Source organism: Poeciliopsis prolifica, unplaced genomic scaffold (genome assembly GCF_027474105.1).
Source record: "Poeciliopsis prolifica strain line A6 unplaced genomic scaffold, Auburn_PproV2 SCAFFOLD014, whole genome shotgun sequence".
NCBI classification, from domain to species: Eukaryota; Metazoa; Chordata; class Actinopteri; order Cyprinodontiformes; family Poeciliidae; genus Poeciliopsis; species Poeciliopsis prolifica.
This window is the reverse complement of record NW_026562389.1, coordinates 4,208,417-4,227,041: the sequence shown is the minus strand read 5'-3', so window position 1 is coordinate 4,227,041 and position 18,625 is coordinate 4,208,417. Positions and strand designations below refer to the sequence as shown.

At 36.1% G+C, this 18,625-nt stretch overlaps 1 protein-coding gene across 2 annotated transcripts in view; it reads right to left on the bottom strand.

The window, feature by feature from the left end:
* gpat2 (glycerol-3-phosphate acyltransferase 2, mitochondrial) overlaps positions 1-18,625 on the bottom strand; it is a 129,299-nt gene that overhangs the window by 99,675 nt on the left and 10,999 nt on the right. Inside the window, exon 3 of one of the 2 annotated variants that reach the window (XM_055039057.1) lies at positions 16,321-16,437. The exons of the other annotated variant lie outside the window; for it this stretch is intronic. The gene's annotated coding sequence lies outside the window, so the exon portion shown is untranslated. The remainder of the gene's footprint in view (positions 1-16,320; positions 16,438-18,625) is intronic. 2 annotated transcript variants of the gene reach the window in all.

The window sequence follows — 18,625 nt, the reverse complement described above, 5'->3', positions numbered from 1 at the left end:
GTACTGGCTGCAGTTAGCGCAGTTATTCTACTGAGGTAGCGTGGCTATACATATAAAAGAATTATCTTTTTGCCCGCCAGCGTTGTCCACATGTGCGAAATTTCCTAACGTAAACAATAACATGCAGGTGGTCTACATTCGCATATCTGATTATGATTAAGTCAGCAGTTATGAACCTCACCGAACGTCACTGATTCCAAAGGTTATGAACTAGCATTTGACATGCTAATGTAATATGTTTTTGCCCTCCGTTGTTGTGCACATGCGCAAAATTTCCGGATGAAGACAATCACATGTGAGGGGTCCATATAGAGTGTGAACAACAAATACGATGCACATGCAATACAAGCGTGTGAAAATGTAGATTTTAAGAGGCATTTATGCACCGTGAGTAAACTCAACAGTAGTTGTGAGCAGAGAAGAATCCCTGAGAGAGATGATCAATCCACTGAAAGCACAAATGTGACCCAAGAAGCACAGCAGTGACCAGTCGTGATCAGGTCAAGCACAACTCTCTCAAACTTGACGGCTTATTCTTTGCTCACTTGATAGGAGGACCTTTGAGATTATGGAGGCAGGGATTGTAGCTGATGTGTTGAGTCTGATAGATCAGTCCGGCTTCCCTTTCTGTCTCTTTGTATTTTTGAAGTTTTCTGACATTTATCAGTTATTTACATAGAAATCACCCCATGCCGTAAATGTCATAGAGATCAGGTTGCATAAAGTTTGTTTATTTTTTATCCAGGTGCTTTGTGACAACATATACAGTAAAGGAATAAACCTGAGAGCTAACTTTAATTGCCACTGACTCGCATTGTGCAGTTCATTGATTTGGACTCTGCTACAGGAGCCTGAAAAGAAAAGTAGCAAATAGATACTTTGTCAGGTAACATTTGCTTCAATTAGCAGTCCCCATGAATCAACACCAAACATTTTGTAAGGAACATGCTAGACTCACTAGATGAATCCATTTATTCACAGTAAATAATTTATTAGTCCAAATGAGCCATTTTAAAATCTTCATTAGTGGTTTTCAAAATTTTACTCCGTTTTTAGATGCAGAAGGAACATTTAATGAAGTAAACCCTAAACACCTTCTCCGTTTAAAAACGAGGAAACATTTTTAAATATCTAACTGTGTCTAGAGCCACAGTCCTGCATAGTAATTGGAGTTTCTGAGAAAATTGCCAAATTAACATAATTTGAGATTGGATTTGTATTATATATTAAAGTTTTCAAAGTTATTTTTTTTTCTTTTGTTATGTCTATTTCTTTTTATCCAACAAACCCTTCACATAGGAAACTTCCTATTGTTGAAACCAGGAAAACAACAAAAGTTGTATTGTGCAGATGTTTTTAACACAGTTGAGACTTAAAAGAAAAGACCTAAAGTACAGTGCAGGGTTTCCCATGTATTGTAAGCCTGGCGGGCCACCAGAATTTACTTGTGCCCCCACCAGGCCAAGCATTGTTTGTCTATTTTAGTTTTTTTAAAGATTCCTTTTTTTTTTTTTTACTTTATAGTTGGGTGTCTCCAGTCCTCCAGTAAGACATAATTATTAAATGATATTTTCACATTTCCAGTTAGCTTTAACAAAAATTTAACCCAAAAACACAGCGAGCGGCCACTGGATGAATGACTGCCTTGGGACTCCAACCCCAGGCGTAGCAAGTTTTCTGGGGAATCCCTGCACTGTCAAACTAATTTACCTTACCAAATTAATTAAAAATTAATTCTAACACCTCTCTGCTAGATCAGTACTGAAGATTTGTAATATGATTACAGTAGTAAACTTCATTAAGATTAGTTTAATTTCAGCATTACTTTTACTACTGCTAGTACTACTACTACTCAGGATGTAAAACAGCACTGCAGACTGGCACAGACGAGGTTTGATCGCTCTTACCAATGCCCAAATCAAAAACCACATTGTCCAACACTTGAGAGCTTTAATGCTGACTTCAAGAGAAGAAAGTAAAGCACAAAAAGAGAGAACACGGAATGAAAAATAAAGAGAAGTGAAAGACAAAAAGCTGAAATCTTTTCTTTTAAAGGAGAGCCCTTTGAAGTGACTGTGACATTTCAAAAGGCCAGACTTCCTGAGAGGCACTGACTCTTCCGCCATTAAAGCAGGGCACTCTATGATTACATGTATCAATAACATCCAAACGCAAGCTCTGGGGTTTATAACTTCACTGCATGTACAGTTATTAGACAAGTGTGCATTATGACCTTCTATGCTCATTGCAAACCCCATAAAGTTAAACTGTTATTGGATACCAAACCATATGCATTTATTTAAATATGGAGTCCAGTGGTAGAGAACGTTTATACTCAGATATTCATAATTATTAACATGATTCTTTACAAAATGAGCCAAAATCCAGTGGAAGCAGCTCCCAGTTTCTGTCACAATAAGATATAAATCAATTAATCGCATGATAAATTAAAACAAGCTCAAAAATTTCCATTTGCACGATGAAATGTTTTTCTTCTCTCTCGCCAACTGCCAAAAACTGGATCATAATAGCATTCAATCTGGTTCTTTGGTCTCAACTTGCCCTTCTTTTGAAGGATAATTTTGTTTACAGAGACTTCATGATTTGTTTTATTTGGTCTTTTTGTTTTGCTTATTTATTTTGAATATTTGAAATGTCTTCGAGTTCCAGTGTCAAATGTTGATTAGAAATGAAAGTTTATTGATTTTTGAGAAGGTTTTCATAATACAACAATAACTTTTATCGCAAGAACTTTTGGGATAATCATCCAGAACATTTGTTTTTCGCAGCAGGCCTATTGACACCATCTTCTTTTAACATTGATCTTAAAATGTTCTTCTTGCAGGAAGCGGTATGGATGAATTAAAAAAAAAAAAAACAGTTACACAAAAATGTTTTGCTGTGAAGATGGTTTGTTGCAACCTGAAGAGTGAGATAAATTTCAGTGGTGTTTGAAAACAAAATATGTGTATAGGTTTTTGTCTGGTTGAACGATGCGTGTGCCCAGTTGATTTTTTTTTTCTTTTTAAGGTGGGATTTTATTGTCATCCATAGGGGGGCCCAGAAAATATTTGGGAACCACTGAACTTTATGTTTTCTGTATGTAGAGCCTGGCTCTGTCCTAAACAAAGCAATTAAAGATCATTTCCTGTAACTACCTGTACTCAGTTTGTAACCCCATGGCTTATTAATAAATTAATTTGACTGCATTGTATTATAATTGGACAGAATTGGATAGCATGTACTTAGATTTGGGATATATTGTGCAGCCTCACTTGACATATCATTTTTTGTGACTGTAGACCTATATAAATATTGCGAGCCTTGTAGTATTGTGCACTAGCTTTAGATGACTGGAGAAGAATATAAAATCAACTTATTTATGCACATCAGTGAAAGATGTCAGAATTCCTTGCTTACTGTTTGACAAGGTCGTTTCTTCTTAATATGTAACTGGAGACTTTTATTCATCTGCAACAACCGGGGAAGAGGAGACCAAACTTTATGCTTTAAAATTACTGTATGGTACTGCACAAGGAACCTGTTAAAATATTTAAAAAGACTTTTGCTGAGATTTGGACATAAAACATGAGTTGTGGCAGATGTTCTTTTAAATTCGTCCTTTTCATCTACATGCTTGATTGTGTCAGCAGGAGTTTGCAAAATTAAGGCTCTATTTGCATGAAAATATTAAAATAGACAGGAGAAGTGATCTGTTTTAAAGACTTCATCTGCGCAGATAGGTAAGAAAGACTGAATTTTATTATTATAACAAGATATACTATCTCTGGAGGATCCAAACTAATTGAAAATCGTCATGAGAGCTACTTCCTTAACCAAAACAATCATGAAACAGTTTCCATGCAGCTGTGATTTGTCTTTGAGAAAACAGTGAATCTTTCCAAGTGTAGCAAAAATCAGAGGATGTAGGAGTTATTCCTCCAGCATCTCTCCCCAAAGCACAGGCTGGTCAATTGATGTAACCAGATTAAACACAGCAAACAGGATGTGTCTTCACAGCCATTAGGCCCTTCTAGGAAATCAAGCGAAGCACAAACAATAGGATTGTTATGAATTTGATTTTTGGGTGCTTCTTACTAAACAAACAAAAACAAAAAAACTACTTGATGTGAAGGTCAAACTGAATTATACTAAATGTTTTTTGATCCTATTTTCAAATAAAAGCTTTTCGTCAAACTGCTGTTGGCAACTTGTTTTCATGAGTACATGTGGTAATTGCTTTGCATTTTAAATTAAGCACATTCTTATCTGTCCAAATTAAAAGATAAAAGTAAACTGATCATCCCAAACTTATCTTAAAACTATTTTAATCTGTAGTCAATATTGAAAAACTAATTAATTAATAGTAATTAGCATCAAACAACACACTGCTGTTTTATTTATTGTTTGACAATCTTGACTTAGTGATCCGTTTTCATTATCTTTATTACAATGCATGAATAAGTGCATAATAAATCCAACTTATTGTTCAGAGTTCACACAAAATATGCTTAATGTTGTTTTTGACTGATAATTTTAATGTTATTCTAATATGTACAGTTTTGCTGGAAACAATACAAGTTTATCATTACTGGTCTAAGAAATCATTGCTTTTTGGTAAGAATTATTCTGATACATGGTAAATAATGTACTAGCAGTCAGTAGAGGAAGAGAAAACCAACAAATCTAGAAAACAGCCACCAGTGTGTGACACACACACTGATGATTTTGTGCAACAACCAAATGGTTAATTTTCAAAATAATATCGTTCAACAATTGAAGTCATTTTTACATTACAGTCTGGTTATAATGCTATTCTCTGAGAAGTAAAGTGTGCTCTTCAATGCACTGTTCATCTGAACAGCAAATTGACTAAACTGGGAAAAATAAATGGATAAATGCTAAACTATTGCTCTCGAATACTTCCATCATGGAATCCAAACCAGAAAGACATGGAAGAAAATGAAAAATTCATTCCAATGAAGTGAAGAATGTCCATGTGGCAAAGACACAAAAAATCCATTATATAAGAAGATGACAAGGGTATAGGAGGTTTTAATTTGACAAATTGTACTGACTGACCTGAAGAGAAATTAAGCAATAGGCCAACAAATCTCCAAATACTGAATTCAACCCACAGTACAAAGCAGTATGGTATCCCAAGCATCATGTGATGCTGTCAAACTATACATCACATATATCACTTTGAATTATGGGCAATTTTCTTCCTTTTTAGGTCACAATTTTACTACCACTCTTCTTACATCATGGTACATAATGGCAGCTGAGATTTATACCAGGTGTTGAAGAAACTCCGTCCAACTTGCCAAACATATTGTCAAATAAATAAGTCAGAATAATTGAGTTCTGTCTAAATGTTTTATGTCGTCAGTATCTTGAAACTGAAACAGCAAAAATTAATTATTCAAATTATTGTGTTTATAAATTTACATTCATAAAAAGAATACCTGAATACAAGAGTTTATGCAACTACATTATTTCAGTAGTTCAGTGCAACTATTACAGTAGTTTACATAGTAAATGTTTTGAGTTGTAAAGAAAAATGCAGACATTTACACACTGTGGGTATAGTTTCCACACTAACACATCATACACTCATAATGAATTGCTGAGCTTCAGCATGAATCAAATTCTACTTAGAAAACAGAAAAACAGCATTAAAAACAAAAAATAATGATTGTACACTGGTACCATCTAACTGGTACCACTGAGATGAAAAACCTCAGTGTATATGGAAACCTGACATCAGGTAGCTGACTATTCCCTCTCTGTATAGGGGATTGGTGATACCTCCCCATAGAGCGACTGCTACAGGCAAATCCAAACAGTGACGTAAACAAATTAGCCTAAGCGTTTCTGTTTAACTCTGTTAGGGAAAGAGTGCCAGACTGCCAAGCTTAGTCACATGGCCGAGATACTGGTGGCCTAATGGGAAACATGCTGCTGTCACACAGTCTCTAATTACAGACGAAGTCCTCTAACAGGCCCTTGTGTGACCTGGCAAATTCTCTCCAGCAGGAGCACACATGCATACTGAACGAACACTATACTTGGCTAAAATACTTGACTGACAGACAAAATCAATGTAATTAGCCGACATGATAGAGACTCCGGGAAGACAATCTGTATTAATGATAGAAAAATCTATCAAGCTCTCTTTGTACCTCACAGTCCTCCATCATGTGCTCATTGTCTCTGTCCTTTCAAGTCTAATTTATGATCCTAAGAAAGCCATTAACTCAGAGCCACACAGAGGCTGGCACCGTCACAGAGAGTAGATATGCTAAGTCATGCCTAGCCGCGGGACAGCCGACCTCAGCAGGTGCTGCAGACGACCAGCAGACCTGAACCTCACAGCCCAAGAATGCCATCAGATGACAGCTATAAAGTCAGGTTATTAAATACACATTACCATCACAATATTTTACAACACAATTTGCTTTTTACAGCTCCTTTAAAGAAGAATATTTTAAACTTTTAATCATTTCAAAAACCACAATACAACCTGAAAATAAATAGTTCACTTAAGACTAAATCAGTTTTCTTTAACTTAAATAATTTTAAAACTCTTTAGCTTCCAGGCAAACACTTCCAATACATGCAAAATATGGATTATGTAACATAATGTAGAAGCTAACCAAAACTCTGCAGCATGACTGCAGTTCTTGGGATTAGAAGAAAATGAAAAATAAAACTCACTCAGAGATGTAGATAGTATTAACTAAATACTTTAAATGAAAAGTATCTTGAGTCAAACCAAAGAAGCCTGCTGATATTACTGAAGAGCTGAAATGGGTCAAATATTAAATTTTCCTTATCTTTTAAATACTTGCCAAAAATCCATTTGTTGCTGAATTTTCATGCCATTTTGACCCCTTAGCTGATTTACTGTTTTTTAACAAGCTTGCATGTCTTTGGATATTTTAATTTGAGAATTGGTCCTTTTTTTCGGAAGTGCCATCAAATTCAGAGCTGGCATTAATATTCATCCTGATTGATTCTGTCACAAGTGGACAGCTTAAGGTAGGAGTAACACCTGCCACAGAAAGAAAACATTGTAAATGATCTCAGTTACAAACACTGCATGTAAATCATTTGAAGCCACACCTCACAGCATGTGATCAACAAAGAAACAAAGAACATCAGCAGATAAACAAAACAATAAATTCATTGGCCTGAATGATTATTAGTCACACAGATTTAATAACCTGTTTTTATGCCAACCTTTTCATTGCTGGTATATTGGGGGGGTTTCTCTGACCTCAGTTTTGAGGGCATCTTGACTCTGAGGATGGCAAATTCTTTAATGAATTGCTCATTATGAAGCATCTGCAGAACTTGATGACATGCTGAGGAGGTAATTAGGCCATTTGATTCAGGTGTGTTAGGGCAGGGACAAATCCAAAACACACCAGCCTTTTAAAAATAGAGTTGAGTTCTTCTCTGTTAATTCAAAATAAATAATAATAATTATTCCCTTTTCCACAAAATAATAACGTTTTTGTTAATATGACAACCGTGGGGTTCATTTGACCTGATTCAAGAAGTTATTCCAATCCGGAGAACTAATCAATCATCATTTTATAAAAGTACAAACATCATTGAGAGACTGCAGGACTGTGAGACTGTAATAAGTGCCACCTGTGTGTGGGCTGAGAAGCAGAGCTCCTGTTTTTAAAACAATGTTGGTGTGGGGGCCGATGATCACACCAAAGAAATTGCAGCAGCACAGCTGTCTGTTTGTGACTCGGTGTTTGGAAGGTGTTTTACTGTACCCAAGTGAAGGTCAGTGGACACACGATATTTACAAGGAGTCTCATAAAATGGCTGTGAAGAGGGGAAAGATGGGCAGTGGCTACCTCCATGGGTTTCATTTGCTATTGTCATTAGTCTAAGATGTAAGTCAACTGTCACCAAATGAACAATGAATGTTTCAAGCAGTGCAGGGAGCAAGAGTATCTATTTTCAGCATATTAAATTGGAAAGGGGATTGCTGTTCTAAAGTTTGAACACAAGTTAGTCCAGACAGCTTGTCCTCTAAGTGCAACTGTCATCTGAAAATTCAACTTTTGAATAAATTTTCATTTTTTTTGCATCATCTTGGAAGTCTTAACTGGTAGTGGCATCTTAATGCTTATCCAAAATATCAAGATAACAGTTTGAGCATAATGTTTATTATTCAGCATTTTGGTGCACAGTGTGGTATCTCCTTCAAATGTAACATTGTTCAATCAACCATCTAAAATAAAATACTAGCATTTTAGCTGATGTTTTTTAATTTCTTGCAACAGTGAATCTTGGTAAATCATAACTTTAAAGGTCCAACAAAGTGTTAAGGGTTTTAGGACAAATAAGTTCAATTTTATATCCAAAACATGAGATCAGCTGGGCTCTTTGTGAAGACAGTCAGATTCTTAACCCCAGTTTAGGTTCTTGATGATGTGAATTGCAGCCCACTCAAGAGGGGCTTCTCTGAGGCTGCAAACTTCTTTGGACTTTGCAAATGAGCATCAGGAATCAGATATTGACAGGTGGAACAAAGTTTTATTTTCTGACAAAAATACATTTATTCTGCACAGTCATGGTGGTTTCCGACATTAGTGACATGACAAGGCAATCTCACAGGAGACATTTTCTATGAGAGTCCATCAAGATATAGGGCCTTCACTAGAGCAATACATCTTCAGGTCGTGAGGAGGCATCAAACTGCGGCTGGCTATGTGGGGAAGTTGAAGCATCAGCCTTGACTGAGGCTGATAACTTTTTCAGGACAAAGATGCAATGGTCAATGGCTGTCCAAAATAAAAAATATAAAAGTACCAACTTTCAGACTTTTCTAAATCTTCCCCTGCTTTGAATCAGATGGCATGGGACGTTAATAAAATTGTGATTTCCAGAATGTGGATGCCGAGCGTGAAGCCACCTTCCCAGCTGTCAATTGAAAAGACTTGTATTGAGAATTTCTGAGTTAATTTCTAAAGTAGTCAACAGTAGAGGTACTGAGTCCTGAGTCTTTATTTTATTCTTAAGTTCTCTTTTGTGTTTTTTTTTTTTTTTTGGTGTAGGGGAGTTGGTCCTAAACTAATAATCTCCTGAGAAGCAGCATGTTTCAATTTAAATGTTTTCTGCCCCCAGAATTGTCCGCTATATTACTTTTGTATCTTGGGCCAGATTCTTCTTTTTGCATTTTAAATTAAGCAAATTACAAACAGGGCATGAAAACAATGTAATCAGAATTTTAGAGGCAACAGAAATTGCAAAATGATATGTAGATACTTCTGTTCGGAGTAAAAATGCACCAAACACAATTTCGATTTTTTTTGTTTTGTTTTTTGTTTATATTTTAAATTGCTCTAATTTTTTCCCAGAGGGCAATAACATAAAATAAAAAAAATATTTCTTGATAAATGTAGTAAATGTAAATCAGAAAGAAAATAAATGAAGTATCGCGTAAAAATAAGTTCCCAGTTTTAACCTAATTAATTATTTTGGTTTTTTACAGTATTTTCACCTGCCGATCAAGATTAGAGCCAATCACAGAAAAAATAGTAGCTTCTTATCTTTTGCTGAGTGATTGGTGCCCAACGAGTCAGGATGATTTGTTGGTTTTATTGTGCACCCAATTATTCTTTGACACCTGCAGAGTAAAAATATGGCAAGTCAGTTTAATTGTCACCATTTAAGAAAAAGTTTAATGACTGATCCTCGAAGCAGAATAAACATAAAAATAGCTTGGTCTTTAAGAAGCCAGTTAAATCTTAGAACTGAGATCATTTGGTAAAATCTGACCCTTAGTCATGATCATTCAGTTGTTAAATTGTTGTCAGCAGGTCAAAAAAGATTAAATCTTTACCACAGTTGATAAGGAAACCGCATTGTTCCAAGTCAAATTACAGGAAATGGGTTGAAAAGGCTTGTTACTTTTTCTTTGCTTTGCTCAAGATGAATTTAAATGAGGCAGGGGTTAACTCATTTCCCACCTCTCATATCAGCAGAATAAGGGGAACACCTGTTTCATTAGAAAACTCACAAAAGAGAAAAACCTTTGGGATTTTCAGATGTATTTCAAGACTTTGTCCCTCCTTCCAGCTACTCTCTCTCACTTCAACCATTCGTCTCCTGAATCTGTACAAAAATGCGGTTATCAAAAAGCACACTAAGTATTACACAGGAATTCTGCAGAGGAAGGATAAGACTTCATCTCTACTAATATGTGGTTTAAAAGTCACTGGAGCAGATCCATTAAGCTACACTGCTTGCTTCAGTTCTTTTTCCTCTGTCTTTTTTTGTGTTCATATCTCTACATTGGATTAGTGACGCCCAAATGCACACATGTCTATCAAGATGCAAGAAACTTCCACCTGTTGTTGCATCAGTTCACAGTTGACATAGCTATAAAGCATAACCTCCAAAAACTGTAAGAGCAATATCTCAAAGGTATCAAGGTGGAATCACAGCAGGGATGGTGCTTTTAAATTCATAAGTGATGTGATTTTTTGTGATTGCCACTGGCTTGTTCCAATCTCCAGCAATGCAATAAAGTAGTAGTACCTACTAGTACCTACTAATTTATTAGTAGGTCTAATAGAACCTACTATTAAAGTTTCTCATCTAATTTGCAATCCATTTCATGAGTATCCATTGCTATGGTTGTGGATATGAGCTAGACCTGGTTAAGATGTGTGGCCAACATTTACCATCCTTCAGTTTTCATCAAGTCCTATCTCAGCTCATAAATGAAGAATTTTCTTAATATATTACAGAACTTCCTGCAGCATTTTGTCAGGTTCAGTGTGAGTGGAGGTTCTCTGCACACTGTAGAACTGTACTCACATTACAGTGTGTACTACAGAAGATCTGATTTGAATCAGCAAGATGGCTGTGGTCTTTTCACAGCATTAGTCAGCAGGCATGTTGGTGGAGTAACACACAGACGCACACATTTCTCTCAAACATAAAAATTATAAACATTATGCATAGAAATGCAGTATGAAGCAGAAAACATTATCCCACACGTACTCACACACACTAATAAAATTTTTCTGCATCTGCCTTTTTCCTTAAGTGTTTGAAAATATTTCTTGCTGATATAATTACTGAGTGGGCATTGTTTGTAATAATGTAATTTGTCAATGACAATTACTTTCTGCCTATTAAAGGCTGTAACTGACATTTTATTCTTGAGCAGGAGCTTTTTGGCTTTTGCTACAAAACAATGAGGCTCTGCTGTTTTATTTCTGTAACTGGATTTATTCTAAATCATCAAGGCATCGTACACATTTTTACTTGAGTCCCATGCAGACAAACTTTTTCATGAGCAAATAAACTTAAAACAGTGTGGTTAAGGAAATATTGAGACACTAAAACACAATAATCCAAAAATTTTTTCCACACACTTCGAACAGTGCAAAGTGACTGTAACATACGCATTTTTACCAACAGGTTTCGAAAGGCTGGACTGCTGCGTGATGAAGAGGACAACACAAGCTCAAGGGTGAGACGAAAGTTTCATTGAGAGCAACAACCAAAGAGAGACTTAGGAAGTGCATGTATGCGTGCGTGCGTGCGTGCGTGCGTGCGTGCGTGCGTGCGTAACCAGGGATGCCTGCAGAATTTTATCAGAGGGCAAGCACAAAGAGCGTCACCACATCTGACCCACATGAACACAACCACATCCCAACACACATCATACGTGGGCGCACAAAACCAGCACAATTCACCTGACCCGACCAAATAAAGGCCACATGATGCACCTGAAGGCCAGTTCCTGACCCACAGATAGGTCATGCACATGCAGATGGCATGCAAAATCCACACAAGATTCACCGCACAAAATGCAACACAGACACACACACACACACACTTGCATATGCAATCAAAAAGGAAAACCACACCTGCCTATCTGAAGAGAACTCTCCAGTCCTGTGTTTTTGACATGAACAGGTTAAGTGACATTTGCTTCATTTCTACTCTTTTTGGAAAACATTTTTAAAATAACTGGCACAGGAGTAAAAACGCGTGCCTCAGTCCTCGACGCGGCCGTCACGGGTTCAAGTCCCGGCCCTTTGCCACATGTCCTGTCACATCACTCCCAAATAAAGGCCACAGAAAATCCTTAAAAGTTTACTTATTTTTAGTTAGCTTCACTGCTAACAGTCACTCTTACTTATATGTGACTGCAATAAGTAAATGCAAATAAACAAATAAACTAACAAATTAAATTTTATTTTAGGATGTTGTGCTTACTATGACAAAAAAGACTTTCTAAGTTTTTCCTTCAACAATTTTGTGGGGGAAAAAATAAAATGTCAAAACATTTTTTGACAAAAACTCAAAGGAAATCCTCAAGGATCCAAGACACCTGCAGCTTATTTTATTCCTTTCAAAGTTGGTTTCTGCAGCTTATATTTAGAAACCGGAATAAATATATAAACAATTGCTGAAATGCATTATCCAGAGATTTAGGGAACAATGAACATGTAAGGTGTCGTCCTCCACCTCGTCATGGATAATTATATTTTCTCAAATGTCCCATTTTTATCTGCCCATCTCGAGTTTCGCTTACAAAAGCATAAGGCTACTCAACAGCATCTTAACCTCAGTCATAAAACAACAGACTAGTCCTTCTATTCGTCACATCCTTCGTCTCAGCTCTGAGTCACAGAGGCTTTGTAGTCCTTTCTAGATCTGATTTACGCCCCTTGCTCACTGTCTGTGCTGGCTTATTTTCTCATAGCTTTTTCTCTCCTCTAAATCTGTGCAGTGTCAGCTTTTCTCCCCCCTTAATCTGAGATACACTTCTTTTCCCTTCTCCAGCAACAAAAAGAGAAGCATTATGCATTACTCCCTTCCTAAATCACAAGAGGTTCTCTCTTGAAGGTAGTTTTATTAAACTCTTGGTACTAACAATTGCCTATGAATATTTTATAGTACATTTAATAGTCCAATAGACTGTTTGAGCAGGACCAAAATTGCTACATCTATTACATTTTCAACTGTGCGGTTCGCTTTCACACTGCACTGTGTCAAACAAACCAAACCCTTTGAAAATCCTGTTCCTCACCTCGCCTGTGGTGGTGCTGCACCAAGAATCACTGAAGCAAACACCACAAAAACATCCGAAGAAGACAATAAACATAACTTTCTAGGACTTCCCTTTTTGAGCCATTTCTCCCACTAGCGCTAGATTTGCATGTGTTTTGGATGTATTTACCCAGAATGCCCGGCGCTTTAGTCCACTTTGTTTGTATAGCAGCCTCTGATTTGCTTCACATTCATATATGCATTCAAAACCCACCAGAGTTCATGTCAGCCGAAGGGAGACATAAGTTTTTAAGTGGACCAGAGTTTGCTTTTTTTTGGTCCGCATCAAAGTTTGATTGCGCATCTACATTAACCCAAACAAATCTGACTTTCTAGGCAAACAAACCAGTCTGATGGACAAAACAAGGCTGGTGTGAATGCACCCTAATTGTCTATCTGTTGAAGACCTATGGAAACAGTGAGGGTATCGTGTGAATTTTAGGAACGAGTTTCTAACGCGACACTTCATGGTAGCTGATAAAGGGACTTAACCGCTTGCAAAATGCAATAATGGAAACAATAACGTTAGATGCACTAAAAATGCTACCTCAGGCTTCCCATACTGCACAATACTTCCTCCATTAAACGTCTAAAAAAAAATCAGTAGGATGAAAAACGCCAAAAGCAATCATCAATTTCTGATTTGAAAGAAAGTGGTTTAGCCTACAGCCTCTGTCTCAGAAGAATCAAATTAACTAAAACATCTAATATTACATTTCTGAGCCAATTTAATCTGCACAGTACAAGAGGGAAAAGAGAGAGACGGAAAGACAACAGGAAATAATTGAAAACTAACATTTTTAAAGTCAATGCAGGTTTTCTGCTTCTTCAGCACACTGTGCATGAGGGACCGCTCCATAACCATGTTTACAGCCCCGCTCTTTATAACATCCACTTTTGTTCCTGTTCCTTTTATTTTCTTATTTATTTATTTTACAAAGGAAAGTTAACAAAAGCAGTTGATGTTCCAAGTGAGGAACAATTTCACAAACAGACCTGTGTACATAAATACAAAACAAAATCAGATTAAAATTAACATTAAAAATATATGTTGTTTGCCTCTCCAGGAAATAGAAAATCCACATTACCATTTAATTAAGATTAAAAAAATTTCCAACTCAACAAAGACATACATAATCTTGACTGCAAACCTTTTTTTCTATCTGTAAAATTTTATTTAAAATTCTCATACTGCTTACTCTGCAAAAAACTCTTGCAAATCAAATTAGTGCATCAAAGCAGAGCATTATAAAAAGGTTAAACATTTCTTTACTTTATGTATGGTAAGTGCACTTCTATGAGGACAATCAACACAGACAAAAGTTTTCATACTACAAGGAGAGCAACAAACTTGTTTCAGTCAGAAATCATCAGTGATTCCTGAGTTTTATTCATGCATGTGAAATTCAAGGAGAGCAGCCAAATATGGTCTGCCAAAGTTATTTATGTGGCCCTTGAGATTCTAAAGATGACTACGTAAACAAAACTTCAAATGAGAGCTGGGTGTGTAAATATTATTTTGTTAGTCAAATGAAGTCAGTTTTGATTGCTCCGTCAATAGGTCAGGTTCGCTGCAACTGAAACTACATATGTCTTGGTATTTTCTGCCAATTTTATAATTACCTTACTATTTTTACCAAACCTAATTTTATTTTCTATAATTTATTTTATCTACCTGTGATGTTGTGAAGCACTTTGATCAGCTGAAGTTGCAAATGTGCTATATAAAATTAATAAAAACCTTTGACCTGACTTTCTTTGCATAGTGTCAAATTACATCAAAGTGAAGAAGTTCAATATTATCTACTTTTTAGTCGCACTCACTGATTACAGAAAAAGCTGTATTTTTTCCCTTGTTTATTCTTTTAAATTCACTGACTGGCTGATAGAAACTACAAGACATCACTGCATCACTCGTTTAAACTGCGAAAGCAGGTGGCCCCAACACATGCCAGCTGATGTGAGCCTGTCATGATTTCACTTGACAAGTCAAGAGTGAAACAGAAGCAGGTTGACCTCTAATCTCTCTGCTGTAATGATGATTTGACAGAACATGTGTTTTAAGCTTACCTTGAATGTTTTGTTAGAGAAAAGCAAGGAGCATAGAGATGGAAAATTGCTTTTTTATATATTCAAAAAAATAAACAATGATATTTTTTTAATGAAATGGAACAAATTAGAAGTTCAACTTCCAGCATCTCTCAGTCATATATTTCCCCTAATTTGCATAGTTTATCTTAAGAAATCTAAGCTTGTCAAGAAGCCTTCCTGTCTTTACATCATTGTTTCCCTTTTTCATTTTTGCATGACTCCTTTTTTGGGAGGTAATAATTCTGAAGCATTTTGTGCTCAAGACACCAGTTTATAAGTGACTTGCGTCAATTCAGGGATAAGCTTTCCAGCAGTGACAGTGCTGCCACTTATGAAACTGAGAAGACAATTAAATCGGTTATGAACACTGGCTATTAGGGAAGTCACGGCAATTGACTTAGACACTCATTTGTTCTATGATTAGGAACTGTGTCATTTAAATTTTTTTATTTTAGTGCCTTTGGAAACAACATGATCTCAAGACAGCAATAAAAGAAATATTAGACAAAAGCAAATATGAGTTCAGGGAGTCATTTTGTGACTGATTCCTAAATCAAAATTCAGCTATACGAGCTAATATTTGAAGACTACATTGCATGATGGGTAAGTAGAAGAACGTCTAGTATAAACTTCAAACAGGAAATTGAAAATAAATATTTACAGATAGCTCCTAGTTTTATTGTTATCCACAATTGTTTTTAAACATGTCTTTCTGGTATCAGAGACTAGTTGGTTCTGTTCAGAGACTATTAAAATCCACCCTGGCTGGTCAGGATGTACTGAAAGTAGATAAACCCAACAACAACAGTAACTCTTTGCATTAAGATGTCTCCTGGGCTCTCTGTGATGTGGCTAGATTTTATTTGCATGCAGAGTGGAGCCGTCAGCTGAGGAATATTAACAGGAGCTGCCGTCACAAGACAGATTAAATTACGGGAACTACATTATTCTACAGACATCAAGATGTCTGACTTCAATTTGAGTCACATCCTTGTGAAGTTAAGTTAGCTGCAAATGCTTTATAATATTACCTCTGAAGTTTAAGAGACATAGGAGAGGAAGTGGAAAATAAAAACCTAATGTGAAAATTTTCAAAGGCAGCAGTAAAACCAGTTGCTCACTTACACAACTTTAGTCCAGTCCTTGAGATCTGCTATTCGGCATCTTTTGGATGCGTCGTTTCTGCAACCCACCTGAATCCAGTGGGAGGATATTGTTTCGTCCAAAAAGGGTTCGAGCTGACTGTGAAAACATCAAACATCATGCATGTTTTAAGGAGGCGGTATTATGCAATTTCCAGGCACACAGTGCCATTTTATAGCACAATCAAGTAACTGTCACCTTCAGTTGTTATGAATATTCTGTGTATATTAAACATGACTTAAAAAAAATCTGATGCCTTAAAATTGGATGTCTGTCTCTTTAAGAAGCTCCTGCTCTTTTCAACACGCCACCTTCAGTAACTTATCACAAAAATTTAGACTTTTTGTAGGAACATTGGACTGAGAAATAGTTTGTACGATAAACTTAGCAGATTTGTAGTTTCACCAGGTGTTTGCTAATTGCTGCTGCCACTAGTCTGAAGGAGCTGAGTGGAGAAGTAGTGTAAGAAGGGTGATCTGTATCAGACATAGTTTATCAGAAATGTTGCTAATTTTTATACAACCTGTGAGAACAGAACAGTTCTAGGCCGCTAGAAAAGAAAAATGTCCCACTGAGGATTTCAGTCAAACGTTTTCTGTAAGAGAAAATTAGGTGTCAAGCATCATCTAACCCACACTGAGTTTTTAGGCTTGTTTTAAAACAGTTTCATGAAGTTTGCTTCAATTGGACACGTAACCAGAAGTGATCAAATAAAACGCAGCGTAGGATAAAGTGAAGCAAAGACTATGTGTGTGTCTACACTACTGGGAATATGACTTTCTGGATGAACAAACCTCATTTCATATAATTTTCAGTTCAATAAACTCTGACATTGATTTGAAATACAAATACATAGTTTGCTTTTTGTAATTTAACTCCATGTCCATAGAGAAAACTTGTAGAAAAAAAATAACTTTCCCTATAATAAAATGTTCAATTCTAATGCTTTAGTGATGGAAATTAAACATTTTTATCCAACTGTAGCCTGATTAGTCAAAAGCAGAGGCAGCGCTGGAGAAAAGCCAAACTGACAGAGATAAAGAGAAAAAAATGAAATTGGACATGACACTCAGCTCAATGCCATTAGTGTGAGCAGACGAGTAGCCAGTAATCCATGTGCACAAACGAAAAGTTGAGAGCCCTGTAGAGCATCTGATTAATGTCATGGGAATACAGCAAAAACATCCACCTAAAGATAACATGTCATTCTGAGGGGCAGCAAGTAATGGTTTGGCAGATGACTGTTTGTTAAAGAATCCAAACAAAAGTGAAACTGGGTCATGTAAAGCAAAACTGATTAACAATGCTCTTAAAATAAACTACCACTAGGGCTAAATGGCTAAAATACCAAGCCGCAAAAGAGGGAACAGAAAGGGTCGGAATGTTTGTTCTTTATGCGTCTAATATTTGAAATCCACTCTTGTTTTGAGCCCAAGTTCAACATGTATTACTGACCATAGAGTAAGCTACATAAAATTACTAATAAACATAAAAAAATATTTTTTAATAATCTAGCGCTATTGAAATTAGGGGTGTACAACAGTTTTTTTTCTTCTGATACAATACCAATATTGCAACTTTGAGAATTGGACAATACTGATATTGATACAATAATGGCACAAATCATGCATATTTTTACTACTTCTTTTTGTAGTGTGGAATGTTACAAACGGCTTGATCAAGAGATATTACCAAAACAGAGAGCATTAGTCCACGATGGGTATGAGAATAACTGATCCATTTATTAGCCAATACTACCTTATTAGCTAATAACTTAAGAAAAATTAATAAATAATACAGGCATATACTAGTAAAGAATTTTTTTTTTTGAAAATACAAAAAATTGAGTCCTATCAATTTCAATTACATAAAAATGAATGAAATATTTGCTTCCAAGAACACCATATCAAATAAGCCATATTATTAACAGGCCTACACTCTCAGAGCAAGTCAAACAATTTATTCAGATAAAAATCTCTGCAAACACAGTTCAGGTTCCAAACAAGCAGCACAGTGAAAGACAAAGGAAAAGGCAACAAACTGATAAGTGGCTTAAGAGTCGGTTTGAAGAAGGACTGTGGAACTGAAAAAGGACAAGCGTGTGGAAGGAAGGGACAGACTATAAAAACATCACTGGAGTGTTAATTTGATGTTGGTATGAAGCGGCTGATGGACTATTTAAAAAAAAAAAGCAGATTCCTGCAGGGATATTGAAACAAATAAACACTCAACAAGCCTCTTCACATAATGCAGATGAGATGGTGCTGCAGACTCTACAATATGAAGT